Source organism: Arachis ipaensis, chromosome B7 (genome assembly GCF_059453495.1).
Source record: "Arachis ipaensis isolate K30076 ecotype BB chromosome B7, ASM5945349v1, whole genome shotgun sequence".
Classification (NCBI taxonomy): Eukaryota; Viridiplantae; Streptophyta; class Magnoliopsida; order Fabales; family Fabaceae; genus Arachis; species Arachis ipaensis.
The window spans coordinates 113403371-113422229 of NC_142442.1; the positions used below are offsets into that span (position 1 = coordinate 113403371).

At 39.7% G+C, this 18859-nt stretch overlaps 1 long non-coding RNA gene and 1 pseudogene across 1 annotated transcript; one reads left to right on the forward strand and one right to left on the reverse strand.

Annotated features, from left to right (window-relative positions):
- Positions 1-1052: 1052 nt before the first annotated feature.
- LOC148553771 (uncharacterized) lies at positions 1053-3940 on the reverse strand. Its single transcript, XR_015891988.1, has 2 exons — positions 3646-3940; positions 1053-2811 (listed from the first exon to the last, which is right to left on the reverse strand). It is a non-coding gene; the product is annotated as an uncharacterized LOC148553771 (long non-coding RNA).
- A 2487-nt stretch (positions 3941-6427) lies between these two features.
- Positions 6428-18859, forward strand: part of LOC148553772 (uncharacterized) — a 33348-nt pseudogene continuing 20916 nt past the window's right edge.

Genomic DNA, 18859 nt, shown 5'->3' on the forward strand with positions numbered 1-18859 from the left:
AAAGTCGTGGAGCTAGCTTTCAGGAGTTGAAACGTAGGCTTACATCCATTCCTATCTTAATAATTCCCAGTCCTCAGCAAAGTTCTGTAGTGTATTGTGATACGTCTAAGAAAGGTTTAAGATGTATCCTAATGCAACAAAAAAGGGTTGTAGCCTATGCTTTTCGGCATCTTAGATCCCATAAGGAAAACTATTTAACCCACGACCTAGAACTAGAAGTAATAGTGTTTGCATTAAGAATTTGGGGACATTTCTTGTATGGAGTAAAGTTTATGGTGTATAGAGACCATAAAAGTTTAAAATATTTATTTGATGAAAAGAAAATGAACACGAGTCAAAGAAGATGGAAAGAGTTTCTAAAAAATTATGATTTTGAACTTAAATATTATGTTGGAAAAGCTAATGCAGTAGCTAATGCTTTAAGTAGAAAATCTTTACACATGCCTTCAATGATAATAGAGGAGTATAAGTTATTGAAGGAATCTAGAAACCTAAAATTTTCGGTGTCATTATAACCTCATTGCTTATATGCTAGCAAAGTTAAAATTGAGTCTAATCTTAGGGAACAAGTGAGACTAACTCGAGAATAATCAATTTCCTTTCTCCCTCAAGATTAAGCTTTCAAGAAAAAATATTGATCATTTCAATATAGATGACAAGGATATTGTGTTGTATGAAGGGAGATTATGTGTACTTGACATGAAGAGTTAAAAAATTAGATTTTATCAGAAGCACACTACAGCAGGTTTACCATGCATCCTGGTGAAACCAAGATGTACCATGATCTAAAAGGTTCAGATAGAACACCAAAAGTTAGTAGGATTACTTCAGCCTCTAGAGATCCCAAAATGAAAGTGCAATAGTATATCCATGGACTTTGTTGTAAGATTACCTAAGACATCTTTTGGCTACGATGCTGTGCGAATAATAGTCGACAGGTTAACCAAATCTACCCACATTCTGCCAATAAGGATTAGTTGGCCACTGAAAATTCGCAAGTGAATATAGAAAAGGGGTAGAATCAAGGAATCACTTTTAATGCTAAAAATCAATTGCGCAAAAATCTGATTTCATGAGATAAAATATGTTTTTGTCTCGTGCTTAGTAGAACATAATATGAAGAGAGTAGAAGGAAACAAGAATAAGACCACGATATATCCTAGTTCGGTCACAAAGTGCAATGTGACCTATGTTCAGTCTTTACCACAACTATGATAAAATTTCACTATGATCAGATTGAACTACAACCGCTAATACTAAGAGAGTCACTTTTGTAAAAATTCCTAGGCAATCTCAAACTTAGTCACTCACCTAGATGCTAACCCAACCCATTTAAGGAGAATCAAGTGCAATCAATCCTAGTACACTTATCTCGAAATCAGACCTTCAAACAAAATTTAATTGGCTTTTGTATTCACACTTTTCTTTGCCTTTTGTATCACTTCAATGAAAGGCGTAACTCTAGACAAAGATAAAACAAGAACACATGTAAAAAAGGAATGATGATTGTGTGTTTCAAATCAGATGTAATTCTCAAGCCCGTCTGTTCTTTACATCCAATCACCTGAGCTTCCTTCATGTAGGAGAAATTTTTTTTTTGCTTTGACTAGCCGTTGCACACCTCAGGGCACCCAACCGAGGACAATCAGTGAGGAAGCCTTCCTTTTTGTGTTCTCTAAACTTATGGCAATAAATCAGATGTGCAGTACGTTAATAAGAAGGGAAAGGATATTTTCTTCATTGAATTGAAATGTGCAGCAGCTGTCCTAGTTTTTTTCTTTAAAAAGCATTTATAGCTCCTTTGATTTGCAATGTCTTTCCTATCTTGATATGAATCTCCTTGATTGATTCCTACAATATTTAATCATAAAGTTATTTATAATAGGAAATAATTAAGTATGTTTGTCATCAAAAGGTACAACTTAAATCTTGAATCAACAATCTCTCCCTTGATGACAAACATAATTAAACTTAAAAGAATATAGCGAGACTTCCTTGAAATTCATTGTGCTCCCCCTGTTTATGAGCACTTATCAATCAAGAGTAATAGTCCAAGGAACATGAACATCATACTAAACAGCAAGCATAGAGCTAATGCTAAATAAAGTAATCTAATACAGCATTCGGAGATAATTACCAAAAAAAAAATGTCAAGAAGAAGATAGAGAACATAGGCAACAGTATTAGCCAAAGAACATAACAAGCTAGAATTAACAATAACATAACCAAAGAACCAGCAAAAAACAACCAACAGTTTAACCTATACACTTTACTTTCTCCCCCTTTGTCATCAAGGGAGGAGACTAAAAAGAACCTGCAGCAGGAAGAAGTCTAAGAAAAAAATAAAAAAAGTGGTCGTAAGTCATTTTAGTTATCCAAAAGAACAGAAAATGAGATATAAAGAAACAAATCTCATAAAAGGTAAACAGTAGCAGCAACAGTGAAATATCCACTAGGCATCAGACTCAGATCCCCCATCTGAACCTCCTTCTTCCTCTTCTTCGACCTCCGAGAAGTAAGAAAAGTCGTTGAGCTCCTTAAAATACTACTCCACGACGCCGATACGTTGCTTTGACATTCGAATCTTCAACTCTAGATCAGCTTCAACTCGGCGTTGCATCTTAGTGCGTGTAAGCATCAAGTCTGTGAGGATAGACACCTCATGGAGCACATCCTTTACAATGCTAGAGAGAATTTTAATCTTGTTTCCCGGGGTCCTCTTTTTTCGATCTGTGGGTGAGTCTGGTACCTAGAAGTCTTTCGGAAGTTCAGTGGGTTGACCTCTTATGTTTCTTTTTACGCCACGACCTCCTTTCAAGAATGAATTATGGATTTTGATATTTTCAGCTAATAAATCAACATTATGAAATGCAAATATTTTTGAAAGAAATAGACCATAAGGTAAGCCAGCATTTTTCTCACTCTTCACACACTCATACATATGTCTCATCATGAGATATGCTAAGGAGATTAGAATCCCTTGATGAGTGCATACGTGACCAGAGTGTCACACAAGGTTATCCGATGTAAAAATTCACTTTGAGAAAGTATGAAATGTGTGGCAATGCGATGGAGTTGTGCATTAATGGGGCCAAGGGCTTGGTGTGTAGGAGTGAGGCCAAAGAAAAGAGAAACCTGGTTACATATAATGCGGACGGTAGTGCTGAGGCTAATGTTCAAATCAGAAACCCATTTTTCAAAAGTAAAAACGTTGATTCCAGAGTCTCAAGAACCCAGAGCTTCCCAATGCAATGTTTATCTAAAATAATTACTTGACCTTTGATATATGAAATAATTCGAGCATCTTGATAAGTCATATTGGCATAAAATTGCCTTACCAAGTCAGGGTATACCTTGTCACAAATTTCAAATGGAGCCTGGAGGTACCCATCCTTGGCGTTCAAAAATATGAACGAAATCCAGGCCCTTTTCAGTCGAAGATTCAAGAGAAATTAGTTTGGGGGAAACCATGGTTCGAGCAACAATGTTTTTGTGAAAAAAAAAAAAAAAACCAATTTGTCATATTTAAAAACTTTTTGGAATCAAAGTTTACTTTTGAAAGCTTGATAAACTTAGATTTGAAAGAATTTGGGTCATGCAACTTGGGTTCAGAGATGGGATGAAGAGAGAAGCCAGAGTCCATACCACGAGATTTGGGTGGAGGAGGTGGAGTGCCTTCATGGGTTTCCTTTTACTCAACAAGTGGTCACTTTCCATGTAAAGAACTAGGGCGCGATGCACTCAGTTCAGGTGTGGCAGCAGCAGAATGGCGAGTGGAAGATTTGGTGCGTGCCATGGATGCTGCAAGAGGTTGAGAAACGGGTTGAGAATAGGAAGGGGTGTATTGTCAACAGCAATGGGAGAGAATGGAGCTCGAGATGTTTGAGGGTTTAGATGAGAGTGATAACCTCCTTTTCTAATGACGATCTTTCTTATTGGCATTGTGACTCAGCACAAGACATAGTAATATGTGTGAGAGAAAAAGCATTTTAATGCTGAAAAGAGCAGTTATGAAAAGATTTAAAGGAGATAAAAGAGTTTTTTATAACGTATGCAATAAATTGAAAACCTTGAGAATATGAAAATATTTTTGAAATAATTTAAAAAAAAATTAGAAAAGATTTTAAAATCAAACTAAGTAATGCACGAAATAAATTGAAGAAAATCAATTTCAAATCACTATCAGGCCTACTATACATACAAATTTTTTTGAGTTCGGTTCCGTTATGTTACCAACAGCATATCTGCCAACTTCTGCCAACTCTTATTTATAATTGTGTTTTATGAAAGTGTGTTCGTGAATGTGTCTAATAAAAATGTCTTTTTTATAGCTGTGTTTAATAGAAGTGTCTTTATAGATATATTTTCTGGATGTGTCTTTTTATATATATATTTAAAATATATTAATTATTAGACACATCTACAAACACACTTCTATAAAACACAATTATAAATAAGAGTTGGGCAGAAGTTGGCAGATAATATGTTGGTACCATATACTTTTCCTTTTGAGTTATAAATTCTACAAGTTAGCCAAAATCCAACAAAAACGATGCGCACCACACTCCCTACACTCGAACGTAAAAACCACGCGCCTTACTCAACTGTTTCGTTTTTCCAAAGCACGCTCATTATGAAAGACTCTTCCTCTTCTTCCTCAATCAATACCCAAACCCTGGAGATTCAAGCCATGTTCGAAACCAAACAAAGATCTGAAGAAACTGTCCAACTCCTCGCGAAAAGTAGAAGAAATCGAGAAGAAAACATACAAATCTCCATCAAAAAACACCAAAAAGAACGAACAAACATTATTTAAGGTACTGTTTCATTTTTCTTCTAGGTTTTTCACATTTCTGTTTCTGATTTCGAAATCGAAGCACTATATCGTCGTATTTCTCTCTCTGTTTCACTGTTCTTGGTTTAGATCTCATATTACTCTTCTGATGAAACTCTTCAAGTCGTTTACGCTATTTTACGTACTTCTAGTGAAATAATTTTTAGGTGTATACATATAAACTCTGGTTTGTGCATGTTTGGATGTTTTTTAAGTATGTTTGTATACATATAAATTCTATATGGTGCATTTCTGGGTGTATATGTCGGACTTTGAATGTGACTGGTGCTTCTAGTAGCATTTTGAACTTAAATATCATTCTGAACTCATATAATGTCATTTTATGCATGTTTGGTTGAGTTGAATATGATTTTGAACTCATTTAATTTCGTTTAATTCAAAAAAGAAAATGGGTGTATGTGGCTGGTATTTGGGTGTACGTGACTGATTTTTAGGTGTATGTCTTTGGTATTTGGGTGCATTTTTTATCTATTGACAATATTTCTTTTTCCTTGCAGTAAAAATGACAACCAAAAACCAAGGTGAAAAAAATACAACATAAGCGCATATATATATATATATATATATATATATATATATATATATATATATATATATATATATATCTTAGAACAAGTCAATTTTTCCTAATACAAATATAGGTTATTTAAATGACTCTAATTTTACTTTGTTTACAGCAAACCAAAGACTTGAAGTGTGCCACCAGACTATTGAGTGAAAAATTTGAAAAGATGAGCAAGCCAAAGAAAGAGATCGTTCGTGAATTAGGTTTTGGTGGACTCATGCACATCCTGCCAATGAATGTGCCTCACAAACTATTAAAGGAGTTGGCTAACTCCTTTAAATTGGGCAAAAATACATTGGAAACAAGCTATGGTTCCTTTAAAGTTAAACCCAAAATAATAGGGGCTGCCCTTGGCCTCAATGCATCAAGTAACTGATTAAAGAAAACCTCTATAGTTCCATTCTTTGTAATATATTCTTCGTAATATCTTATTCTGATCTCATGTAATCAAGTAATAAAGTTAGGTGCATATGAGTGATATTTGGGTGCATATGAGTGATATTTGGGTGCATTTCAAGTAATAAATTATTTTCTTTTTTGTAGGAGATCTATTTCCTGATAAAGTGAGTTATAAGAATCTTTTTGAAGAGAACAAACTGATTTTTAGAAGGTTCCAGGGCAACACTCTAAAGAAGCTGACCGATGACACGATGAGTATCGGTGTTGAAAACGAACAAGATCGGCTGATGTTCAAGAGGATTTTCATCCTCTATATTCAGATGGCGTTCTTGTTGCTAACTACAATAACCAAAATATCTCCCGTGCATATAGCTCCAATTTTTGAGATGGAGAAAATAACGGAGGGCAACTGGGGAGCCCATGTGCTGAATTTCATCATCAAAGGCATAACAGATTACCGTCTGAAAAGAAAAAAAATCAATCGACGGATACCTCTATGCCTTGATGATAATCTATTTCCATCTAAAAAAAACAAGGACAAGAAAAGAGAAGAAAACCCTGAACTGCCCTGGGTTAGCAACTGGAATTGAGAGCAGTTAGTTGCAAAGATGAGAGCAGAAATAGACGGACATATGGTAAGCGAACAGAATACCTTCTCTAATTTGGGTGTGTTTTATTTATGTAGATGCTGTAAACTAACATTTCTACTGTTGCAGAGCATCATCAAGATGGCAGAAACAAAAAAGAAATTGAAAGAAATGAAAAAAAAGAAAAGAAAGAAGAAAAGAAAAAAACAAAAAAAGAAGCCAAGTTCATCGACTGAGAGTGATACATCAGAGACTGATGTTGATTTTTCCTTTGAGTCTGAGTCAGAAGAAGACTCAGAGGAACCTAAAAGGAAATAACCCAAAAGGACGGCCAAAAAGGAAGTAATATTTTTGGGTCTATTATATCAGTTTTAGGGTATTTTTTCTTAATAATTGTTTGCTTTCCAAAATGGAATCCAGAAAGAGGAAGCAGATTTTAGAGGATTCCAATTCAGAAAGTAAAAGTGAACCTAATGATGAGTAAGATTCTGAAATTACCATCACTTTCTTTCTTATTTCTATCAAAATTTAATGTATTAACAGAGGATTTCTCATTTAATTTCAAGAGTGAAGAATCGTTGCCAATTAAAAAATAAAAATTAAAGAAAAAAATTCACACTCCCACCAAAAAGTATGCACTGCTTTCGAGAGTATCTCATAATCAATATTGTTGTATTTGTCTGATTTATAATTTTTTTTATTTTCAGGACGCAATCCAAAAAAGAAAGAACATAATTGAGGATTCATCTTCAGAAGAAGAAATTCATTCCTATGATGGGTAAGATACTTTCTAAAGCTATCTTACACTCTGTAATCAAAACTATATTTTGTTAACATATACTTTTGAATGTACTGTCAGAATTGAAATTGGAACTGAAATAATAGAAGAATTTTTAAGACAATCAAAAAAGAAGAAAACAAATGAAGAGGCTGTTACACAAGGGTATGTTGAATTTGGGTGTATATTACCTTTTTTAAGGTGTTTTGGTTGCTGATTATTATTCTTCCTTTAATTGATAGAATTTTGATATCCTGATATAACTAAATAGTATTTTTAATGAATGATATTTATTCTATACTTAGAATGGCGGAAGTAAACTTAGCAAACGAGATTGATCCTTTGTCTCAAGGACAGACGGATTAAAGCAGTGTAAACAAACCTTCGAATTGCATGTAATTTCTTTTTCTAATACCATTTTCTAAATTCTTTTGTTACCATATTCTTCTAATCCTATATATATATATATATATAGATCAAAGAGCCCTTTAATGTTTTATTCAAGAAAAAAAAAGGCAGGAAAAAAAAAACAAAAATCTGCAACTACGTAAGTTCTAAAAAAAGAAAAGAGCCTTTCCAGGTGTATATGGCTATTATTTGGGTGCATTGTCTTCTTATTTGGGTGGATTTCAGGTTGAGCCGGGAAGAAGAATCGGTGACTAACCCAGCTCAACAACAAATGATCGTTTTTCAACCGCCCTCTCAACCGCTTAATATGTAAGTTTTATAACTAAATTTCAATCTTCTAATAATCTATTTTAAAGGGCTTTCTTAACATTTTATTTTTGTCTTATTTAGAGTTTCAATTCAACTATGCCTGCCTTCATTCCAGACAACATCAGTAAGCCCTGTGCCACCATTTGAACCATCACCCGCAACAGAGAGGTGAGGAAAAATATTCGGGTGCATTTTGTTATTGTTTGGGTATAATGTTTTCTTATTTGGGTGTATGTAAGACCCGGTTAATTAACGGCTAATTAACCCATAAATGAGAATTTATTCTAGAAAGCCAAAAATGTTATTTTTATGGCTTAATATGATAGAGGAGATTGAGACGAGAATTTCGATACCAATTTTATAGAAATCGGACCAAGATTGGACCGAACGGGCCAAACCGGACCGACCGGACCCAAAGTGGGCCCTTGGCCCAACATAACTAAACCAAAACCCTAGTTTTCAGCACTCTCTCTCCTCACACAACACCAAAACACGCTGAAAATTGAGATGGAAGGGGGAAGAACACTCTCTCAACTTCCTTCTCTCACTTGATCTTCAAACCACCATAACTTTTGATCTAGAGCTCCGATTGCCGCTCCGTTTGCGACCACGCGTTCACCACAGAGAGCTCTACAAAACCTATACAATCAATCTTGAGGTAAGTCACGTTTTACTATTCGAAATTCCAGCCCTTGATTTCGAGTTTTATGAGCAAAAATGTTGAGATTTTGGGTTCTTTGATGTTATAGGACCCAACTCTCTTGAAGGAGAAGGTTAATCTTGTCTCCTTGGACCTTGAGTGTGGTAAGATTCTCAACCCTAGTGTAATTTGTTGTTCTATGAGGTTTGGGTATTGAGATGTTGTGTATGGATATGATGATTGTGGCTTAGGTTGTGTATATGTGAATATTGGAGCTTGATTGGTGATTTTGGAAAGCTTGGAAGGGGGTTTTGTGTGATAAAATCTGTTCTTGGAGGTGTTGAGACCTTGAGAGCTTAAGGAGAAGTGGTTTGGAAGTGCTCCGGTTAAGCGTGGGAAATCGGCTAAGGTATGGTTTCGGTTTCCCGTATCTAATATGTAATGTGGTAGGAAATACTTAGGCTAGAGGCCCTAAGATAGGCATTGGATTGTTGATGTTGTTGAATGGTTGAGATATATGATGTGTTCATATATGTGATTATGAATATTGATGCCTTGATTGTGTGATATATGAGAAATGCATGTTGTGATATATGCTTGATGAATGATTGAGGTTGAATTGATGGGTGGTACCATGTTGATGGTGAGTATGATGTTGATCATGTATAATGATGGTTGATTGGAAATGGTATTATTGGAAATTGGGATGAGGAAGGATGTATGACATGATATTGTGTTTGTCCTTTAGCCATTTGGTTGAGAAGTGTTAAAATGGTTGGATGTGGTTTTGGAAATTTTGGTAAAGGGTCAATATGTGAGTTGAGGATGGCTTGTTATTGATTTTGGTACATTTTGAATAATTTCAAAGAGAAGGGTTGAAATTGGCATGTTTTGATTGATTTTGAAAAGAGTTGAAAGTGGCTTGTTTTGAAAATGGCACTTTGTGGTTTTGTATGAAAACATGGTTTTTGGGCATACTTTGACGGGACATAACTTGGACTACGGATCTTTGATTTGTGCCAAATCTGTTTAGAAATGAAATTGGATCCGGGATATCCATGCCGTTCGAAGAACGGGTGAAAAACGATTTAAAATGAGTAAGTTATGTCCGTCGGAAGATTGGGGGTTGAATCTGTGAATTCTGCAGTTTTTAATTTAGAAAATTTTTAGCAGAATGACCCCCCGCACGTAGGCGCACTTGGTGCGTAAGCGCCGTTCTTCCAGGAAGCGCCATCCACGCGTGCGCGTGATATGCGCGGGCGCGCCGAATGTGCTGCACCCAATGCCCAGCCATTTTCCCGAGAGTTGTGCCAAAGTTGTGCCAGTTTTGTGCCTGGGGCGCAAGAGTACCCACGCGTATGCGTGGCTAACGCGTGTGCGTCGTTTGGCTAATTTTCAATCCGCGCATTCGCGCGTATGACGCTTGCGCGTCGATGAGTTTTAAGGCCATCCACGCATGCGCGTGGAGTGCGCGTACGCGTGGACCTGTTTTCATCCCAAAGTTGATTTTTGAGTTTTAAAAGCCAAATTTCATACTTCTAAGCCTCCGATCTCACCACGTATGTCTTAAATCATTATGATATGCCTAGCATGAGAAAAAAGGGCTAGTGAATGTGGTAACTTGCGAGTGAAGCAAGGGGAAAAATGAATGATCATTGAGGATCAAAGATGATTATGTGAGATGCGGAGGATGGCGGTGGAAGTGCTTGTTTTGCCATGGGACGAAGGGCCGTAATTGTTAATGAATTGGCTGGTTATGGATTTAACCGTGAGCCGGATGGCTAGATTATTGCCGTGTTACGGCGGAGCCATGATTATGGCTAAGTATAAATGCATATATGCTGTTGAATGAATTGTGAATGTTTGCACTTCCACCATCGGAGATGAGGGTTTCCCTGGGTAGTAGCAGTGGCTAGCCACCACGTGCTCCAGGTTGAGACTCGAAGCTCTGTTAACCCAATGTCGTAAGTGTGGCCAGGCACTGTAAAAGGCCCGGATGAGCTCGCCCCCATAAATATTCACCAGTGATGGTGATGGATAAATATTCACCAGTGAGGGTGATGGATATGGATCATGATTATGATCAAGTTATGACGAGTATAACTCGAGTTGGGGATGCGCGACAGAGGGTCAGTCCAATGGTTAGCTACCAGGACTTGTCGGGTTGGCTCTATAACCGACAGATGATATCATCAGCCACTAGGGACAGGCATGCATCATAAGCATACTACATGAATTGTTTGAGATTGCCTATTTGACTGCATATTACTTGCTATTTGTCTAAATGTCTTAATTGTTCTTATTTGTAAATCTCTTGTCTGATATAACTGTGTTTGCTATATTATACTCCTGCTGGTGGTTAGGAGGTCTGAAGGAATTGGAAAGGAAAGTATTAGTTAGACTGAAGAATCTTTAGTCAGTTGCCACTTACGGTTTAGCTTGTTTATAAGCTTTGATATTATCTGGAGGAAGTTCTAGGATTGCCTTCGGCTTTCCTCTATTATTATGTATTATATATGTGGAAGTTGTTACCGTGCTGGGGACCTCTGGTTCTCACCCATGCGGATTTTGTGGTTTTCAGATGCAGGACGCGAGGCTTCTCGTTGAGGCATGCTGGAGACTTCTGGATTAGCGAAGATCCTTTGTTCTCGGAACTCTGTTTTGGGATATATATTTTGTTTAGATACTTTTATCTCCACTAAATAATACAAACTGTGATGACTCCTTCTAGAGGGGGATTTTGGAGATTAGATTTATGTATTTGTGTCCCTTTGGGTTTCCTTTGGGGTTTCCCTTATTTTATTATATGTATATATTGCTATGCTCGAACCGGTTATCTTCGCCGCCGGATTTTGAGTCTTGATATTCCTGTTTTGGATACTCTTTATATATACGATCTTGCGTTAGCTTATCCTTTGCTCGTTGTGTTAGTGATCGGAGTGTTGCGCTTTCGAGTTGCAGTTTTTGTCTACCCCTTTTTCTACAAGGCTCCTAGTTATAATCAATCATTCATACTACTATACGTACTAAATTTTTGTTTTAGAGGTCGTAATACCTTGCCATCTCTGAATTATGACTTAAGCATAAGTCTCTGTATGGTAGGGTGTTACATTATGGTATCAGAGCAGTTCGTTCCTGTAGAGCCTGAGGAATGGACTGACTATGCTTCTGTGCATTCTCTGTATGTGTGTTATGTGCTGTTAGTATATCTACTTGATATAGTTGGCATAAACGTTCATGAGCATGCATTTGGGACTTTGAAGCACTAAACTTCGGATATTGAGACTGATCAACTTAATATCGATTGTTTGGTGTGTATAGGAACCAGATGGCGCCTCGTGGACGCGGTAGAGGTCGTGGGAGGAGTCGTAATAATACTCGTGCGCCGGAGACTCCGGTGAACTTTATGACTGCGTTGGAGAACATGGCTGCTGCTATGCAAGCCACTGCTGAGGCTCTTGGTCAACAGATGAATAACCATGGTAATGATGGAGGTGGAGTTCAGGGCCCGATGACACTGGCAAACTTTTTGAAGGTTAATCCACCTAAGTTCAAGGGAACTACTAGCCCGACTGAAGCCGATACGTGGTTTCAGGCTATGGGACGAGCACTGCAAGCACAGGTGGTACCTGAAGGGCAGCGTGTGGAGTTCGCTACCTATTTGCTCACTGGTGAAGCGTCGCATTGGTGGCAGGGTATCCGACGCCTCCTGCAGCAGGGTGATGATTATATCACCTGGGATGTCTTCCAAGAGGAGTTCTATAAGAAGTACTTTCCGACTTCTGCTAGGACGGCCAAGGAGCTTGAATTGTTGCAGCTGAAGCAGGGTACTATGTCCGTATCTGAGTATACTGACAAGTTTGAGGAGCTGTTCAGATTCTCTCGTATGTGTCAAGGGACTCCGGTGGAATATGAGGAATGGAAGTGTGTTAAGTACGAAGGAGGACTCCGGAGCGATATTTTCAGTTCAGTGGGACCAATGGAGATTAGGACTTTCTCCGAATTGGTGAACAAGTGTAGGGTTGCTGAAGAGTGTGTGAAGAGGGCAACCACTGAGAAGGGAAATCACAAGGGATCATTTCCACAAAACCGAGGGAAGAGCTTTGCACCTAGAGGTCCGCCCTTCAAGAGGGGAGGTTCTTTTAGGAGGCCCAACAACAACAACTCCCAAGGGAAAAGGTTTGGGAAGCAGCCTCAGAATGATCAAGCTTGTACTAGGTGTGGAAGTCACCATCCGGGAGTACCATGCAAGGCCGGATGGGGTTTGTGCTACAATTGTGGAAAGGCGGGGCATAAAGCCGCAAGTTGTCCAGAGAAGCAAAAGCAAGGTGCTGGGAAAGCACAACAGACTGGTCGGGTGTTCACCACCTCAGCTGTGGGTGCAGAGGGATCCGAGACACTCATTCGAGGTAACTGTGAAATGGCTGGTCAAACTTTAAATGCTTTATTTGATTCGGGAGCATCGCATTCATTTATTGCATTTGAGAAAGCCCATGAGTTAGGATTGAAGATCGTAACCTTAGGTTATGACCTAAAGGTACATAATGCTACCCATGAAACCATGGTAACTAGGCTAGGATGCCCGAAAGTTTCGTTCAGGTTCAAGCAGCGTGATTTTGTCCATAATTTAATCTGCTTACCGATGATCGGTCTTGATCTTATCTTGGGATTGGACTGGTTATCTGAGAACCATGTCCTGCTTGATTGTTCTACAAAGTCGGTGTACTTTATGCCGGAGGATACAGAAGGGCCGGTTGTGGTGAATAATTATTACTTGAATTCGATGATGGTGAACTGTTCTGGAATCGAATGTCAGGGTATCCTGTTGTTAACCGCGGGTGTTTCGGGTGATGATCAAAGGTTGGATCAGATTTCGGTAGTGTGTGAGTTTCCAGAAGTGTTTCCCGATGATATTGAGGAATTTCCACCTAACCGAGAGGTCGAGTTTGCTATTGAGTTGGTGCCTAGGGCGGGACCAATCTCAAGTGCTCCTTATAGAATGTCACCATTAGAGATGGCCGAGCTAAAGTCTCAGTTAGAGGAATTGTTGGGTAAGAACTTTATTCGACCAAGTGTTTCCCCGTGGGGTGCTCCAGTGTTACTGGTGAAGAAGAAAGATGGAAGTATGCGGCTCTGTGTGGATTACAGGCAGCTGAACAAGGTTACAATAAAGAATAAGTACCCATTGCCGAGGATTGATGATCTCATGGATCAGTTACAAGGAGCTGGGGTTTTCTCTAAGATCGATTTGTGATCCGGTTATCACCAGATAAGGGTGAGGGGTGAGGATATCCCTAAGACCGCTTTCAAGACTCGTTATGGTCATTATGAGTACACTGTAATGTCCTTTGGGTTGACGAATGCTCCTGCAGTATTCATGGATTACATGAATAGAGTATTCCGTCCGTTTTTGGATAAATTCGTTGTTGTCTTCATTGACGACATACTGATTTACTCCAAGACTGAAGAAGAGCATGTGGAACACCTGAGGACCGTGTTGCAGATTCTAAAGGAGAAGAAACTCTATGCGAAACTGTCTAAGTGTGAGTTTTGGAAGGATGAGGTGAAGTTTTTGGGTCACGTGGTGAGTAAGAAGGGAATAGCCGTAGATCCAACTAAGGTAGAAGCTGTGATGGATTGGAAGCAACCAACCACAGTAACTGAGATAAGGAGTTTTCTGGGTTTAGCTGGCTACTATCGAAGGTTCATCAAAGGCTTTTCGCAATTAGCTTTGCCGTTGACAAAGTTAACTCGCAAAGACACTCCGTTTGTTTGGACTCCTGAGTGCGAGGAGAGCTTTCAGACATTGAAGAAAAAGTTGACCACTGCACCTGTGTTAGTGTTACCTGAGCCGAACGAGCCTTTTGAGGTGTACTGTGATGCATCGTTAAAGGGCCTAGGATGCGTGCTGATGCAGCATCATAATATGGTGGCGTATGCCTCACGACAGTTGAGACCTCATGAAGTTAGTTACCCTACGCATGATCTGGAACTCGCTGCGGTCGTGTTTGCCTTGAAGGTGTGGAGGCATTATCTCTATGGGGTTAAGTTCCAAGTCTTCTCCGATCACAAGAGCTTGAAATACCTCTTTGATCAGAAAGAGCTTAATATGAGGCAAAGGAGGTGGATAGAATTGTTGAAAGACTATGACTTTGAGTTAAATTACCATCCTGGAAAGGCGAATATAGTGGCAGATGCGTTAAGTCGGAAGTCGTTGTATGCGTCTTGGATGATGCTTCAAGAGGAAAAGTTGCTCAAGGAATTCGAGAGTCTAAAAATTGGTGCTCGAGAAGTATCTGGAACCTTGTGTTTGAGCCGATTAGAAATCTCAAGTGACTTTAAGTCCGAACTCCTAAAGGCTCATGAAAACGATGAAGCGTTATGGAAGGTTTTACCGGCTATCGAGCAAGGAAAACAGTGGAGAGTGTCGGAAGAAAAAGATGGGTTATGGAGATTCAAGGGTAGGATCATTGTGCCGGATGTTGGCACTTTGAGGCAAGATATCTTAAAGGAGGCACACAAAAGTGGATTCTCCATTCACCCGGGGAGTACTAAGATGTACCATGATTTAAAGGCGATGTTTTGGTGGCCGGGTATGAAGAATGATGTGGCGGAATATGTTTCAAAGTGCTTAACTTGTCAAAAGGTAAAGATTGAACATCAAAGACCTTCCGGGATGTTGCAACCTTTAGAGGTTCCGCAATGGAAATGGAAAAGTATTGCAATGGACTTTGTGTCGGGATTGCCAAGGACTAGGACTGGTTTTGATGCTATCTGGGTGATTGTGGACCGACTGACGAAGTCAGCTCACTTTTTGCCCATTCGGATGACTTACACCCTTGAGGAGCTAGCTCGGTTATACATAAAGGAGATTGTGAGACTCCATGGTGTACCTGCTACTATAATCTCTGATAGAGATCCTCGTTTCACTTCGAGGTTCTGGGGTGTATTTCAGAAAGCTTTTGGAACCCGATTAAGCTTGAGTACAGCTTACCATCCTCAAACAGATGGTCAATCTGAGAGGACGATCTAAACACTAGAGGATATGTTGAGAGCTTGTGTTTTGGACCAACCGGCGAGTTGGGATCGGTATATGCCGTTAGTAGAGTTTGCATACAATAATAGTTACCATGCGAGCATCGGAATGGCTCCATATGAGGCATTGTATGGGAGAAAATGTCAATCTCCGCTATGTTGGTATGAAGCTGGAGAGAAAGGCTTGTTGGGGCCGGAAATGATAGCTGAGACCACTGAACAAGTCAAGAAAATCCGAGACAGGATGCTTACGGCGTAGAGTCGCCAAAAGAGTTACGCCGATCAGAGGCGGAAGCCCTTGGAATTTGAGGAAGGAGATCATGTTTTCCTGAAGGTTACTCCGACCACAGGAGTAGGTAGAGCGATTAAAGCAAAGAAGTTGAATCCTCGATACATTGGTCCATTTCAGATCCTGGAGAGGATTGGGCCGGTGGCGTATCGGGTGGCTCTACCACCTCATCTTTCGAACCTGCACAATGTGTTTCACGTGTCGCAGCTTCCGAAGTACACTCCTGATGCTAGCCATGTGTTAGAACCCGAATCGGTTCAGTTAAGGGAAGATTTGACGCTTCCAGTGGCTCCAGTCAGAATTGATGATACTAGTATTAAACGATTGCGTGGAAAAGAGGTTTCATTAGTCAAAGTGGCTTGGAGTCGAGGCGGTGTTGAGGAACACACTTGGGAACTTGAGTCGGAGATGCGTACGGATTATCCGCACTTATTCTCAGGTAATTTGATTTAAATTTTGTGGGCAAAATTCCCAATTAGGTGGGTAGAATATAAGACCCGGTTAATTAACGGCTAATTAACCCATAAATGAGAATTTATTCTAGAAAGCCAAAAATTTTATTTTTATGGCTTAATATGATAGAGGAGATTGAGACGAGAATTTCGGTACCAATTTTATAGAAATCGGACCAAGATTGGACCGAACGGGCCAAATCGGACCGACCGGACCCAAAGTGGGCCCTTGGCCCAACATAACTAAACCAAAACCCTAGTTTTCAGCACTCTCTCTCCTCACACAACACCAAAACACGCTGAAAATTGAGATGGAAGGGGGAAGAACACTCTCTCAACTTCCTTCTCTCACTTGATCTTCAAACCACCATAACTTTTGATCTAGAGCTCCGATTGCCGCTCCGTTTGCGGCCACGCGTTCACCGCGGAGAGCTCTACAAAACCCATACAATCAATCTTGAGGTAAGCCACGTTTTACTGTTCGAAATTCCAGCCCTTGATTTCGAGTTTCATGAGCAAAAATGTTGAGATTTTGGGTTCTTTGATGTTATAGGACCCAACTCTCTTGAAGGAGAAGGTTAATCTTGTCTCCTTGGACCTTGGGTGTGGTAAGATTCTCAACCCTAGTGTAATTTGTTGTTCTATGAGGTTTGGGTATTGAGATGTTGTGTATGGATATGATGATTGTGGCTTAGGTTGTGTATATGTGAATCTTGGAGCTTGATTGGTGATTTTGGAAAGCTTGGAAGGGGGTTTTATGTGATAAAATCTGTTTTTGGAGGTGTTGAGACCTTGAGAGCTTAAGGAGAAGTGGTTTGGAAGTGCTCTGGTTAAGCGTGGGAAATCGGCTAAGGTATGGTTTCGGTTTCCCGTATCTAATATGTAATGTGGTAGGAAATACTTAGGCTAGAGGCCCTAAGATAGGCATTGGATTGTTGATGTTGTTGAATGGTTGAGATATATGATGTGTTCATATATGTGATTATGAATATTGATGCCTTGATTGTGTGATATATGAGAAATGCATGTTGTGATATATGCTTGATGAATGATTGAGGTTGAATTGATGGGTGGTACCATGTTGATGGTGAGTATGATGTTGATCATGTATAATGATGGTTGATTGGAAATGGTATTATTGGAAATTGGGATGAGGAAGGATGTATGACATGATATTGTGTTTGTCCTTTAGCCATTTGGTTGAGAAGTGTTAAAATGGTTGGATGTGGTTTTGGAAATTTTGGTAAAGGGTCAATATGTGAGTTGAGGATGGCTTGTTGTTGATTTTGGTACATTTTGAATGATTTCAAAGAGAAGGGTTGAAATTGGCATGTTTTGATTGATTTTGAAAAGAGTTGAAAGTGGCTTGTTTTGAAAATGGCACTTTGTGGTTTTGTATGAAAACATAGTTTTTGGGAATACTTTGACGGGACATAACTTGGACTACGGATCTTTGATTTGTGCCAAATCTGTTTAGAAATGAAATTGGATCCGGGATGTCCATGCCGTTCGAAGAACGGGTGAAAAACGATTTAAAATGAGTAAGTTATGTCCGTCGGAAGATTGGGGGTTGAATATGTGAATTCTGCAGTTTTTAACTTAGAAAATTTTTAGCAGAATGACTCCCCGCACGTAGGCGCACTTGGCGCGTAAGCGCCGTTCTTCCAGGAAGCGCCATCCACGCGTGCGCGTGATGTGCGCGGGCGCGCCGAATGTGCTGCACCCAATGCCCAGCCATTTTCCCGAGAGTTGTGCCAAAGTTGTGCCAGTTTTGTGCTTGGGGCGCAAGAGTACCCACGCGTATGCGTGGCTGACGCGTGCGCGTCGTTTGGCTAATTTTCAATCCGCACATTCACGCGTATGACGCTTGCGCGTCGATGAGCTTTAAGGCCATCCACGCATGCGCGTGGAGTGCGCGTACGCGTGGACCTGTTTTCATCCCAAAGTTGATTTTTGAGTTTTAAAAGCCAAATTTCATACTTCTAAGCCTCCGATCTCACCACGTATGTCTTAAATCATTATGATATGCCTAGCATGAGAAAAAGGGCTAGTGAATGTGGTAACTTGCGAGTGAAGCAAGGGGAAAAATGAATGATCATTGAGGATCAAAGATGATTATGTGAGATGCGGAGGATGGCGGTGGAAGTGCTTGTTGTGCCATGGGCCGAAGGGCCGTAATTGTTAATGAATTGGCTGGTTATGGATTTAACCGTGAGCCGGATGGCTAGATTATTGCCGTGTTACGGCGGAGCCATGATTATGGCTAAGTATAAATGCATATATGCTGTTGAATGAATTGTGAATGTTTGCACTTCCACCATCGGAGATGAGGGTTTCCCTGGGTAGTAGTAGTGGCTAGCCACCACGTGCTCCAGGTTGAGACTCGAAGCTCTGTTAACCCAATGTCGTAAGTGTGGCCGGGCACTGTGAAAGGCCCGGATGAGCTCGCCCCCATAAATATTCACAAGTGATGGTGATGGATAAATATTCACCAGTGAGGGTGATGGATATGGATCATCATTATGATCAAGTTATGACGAGT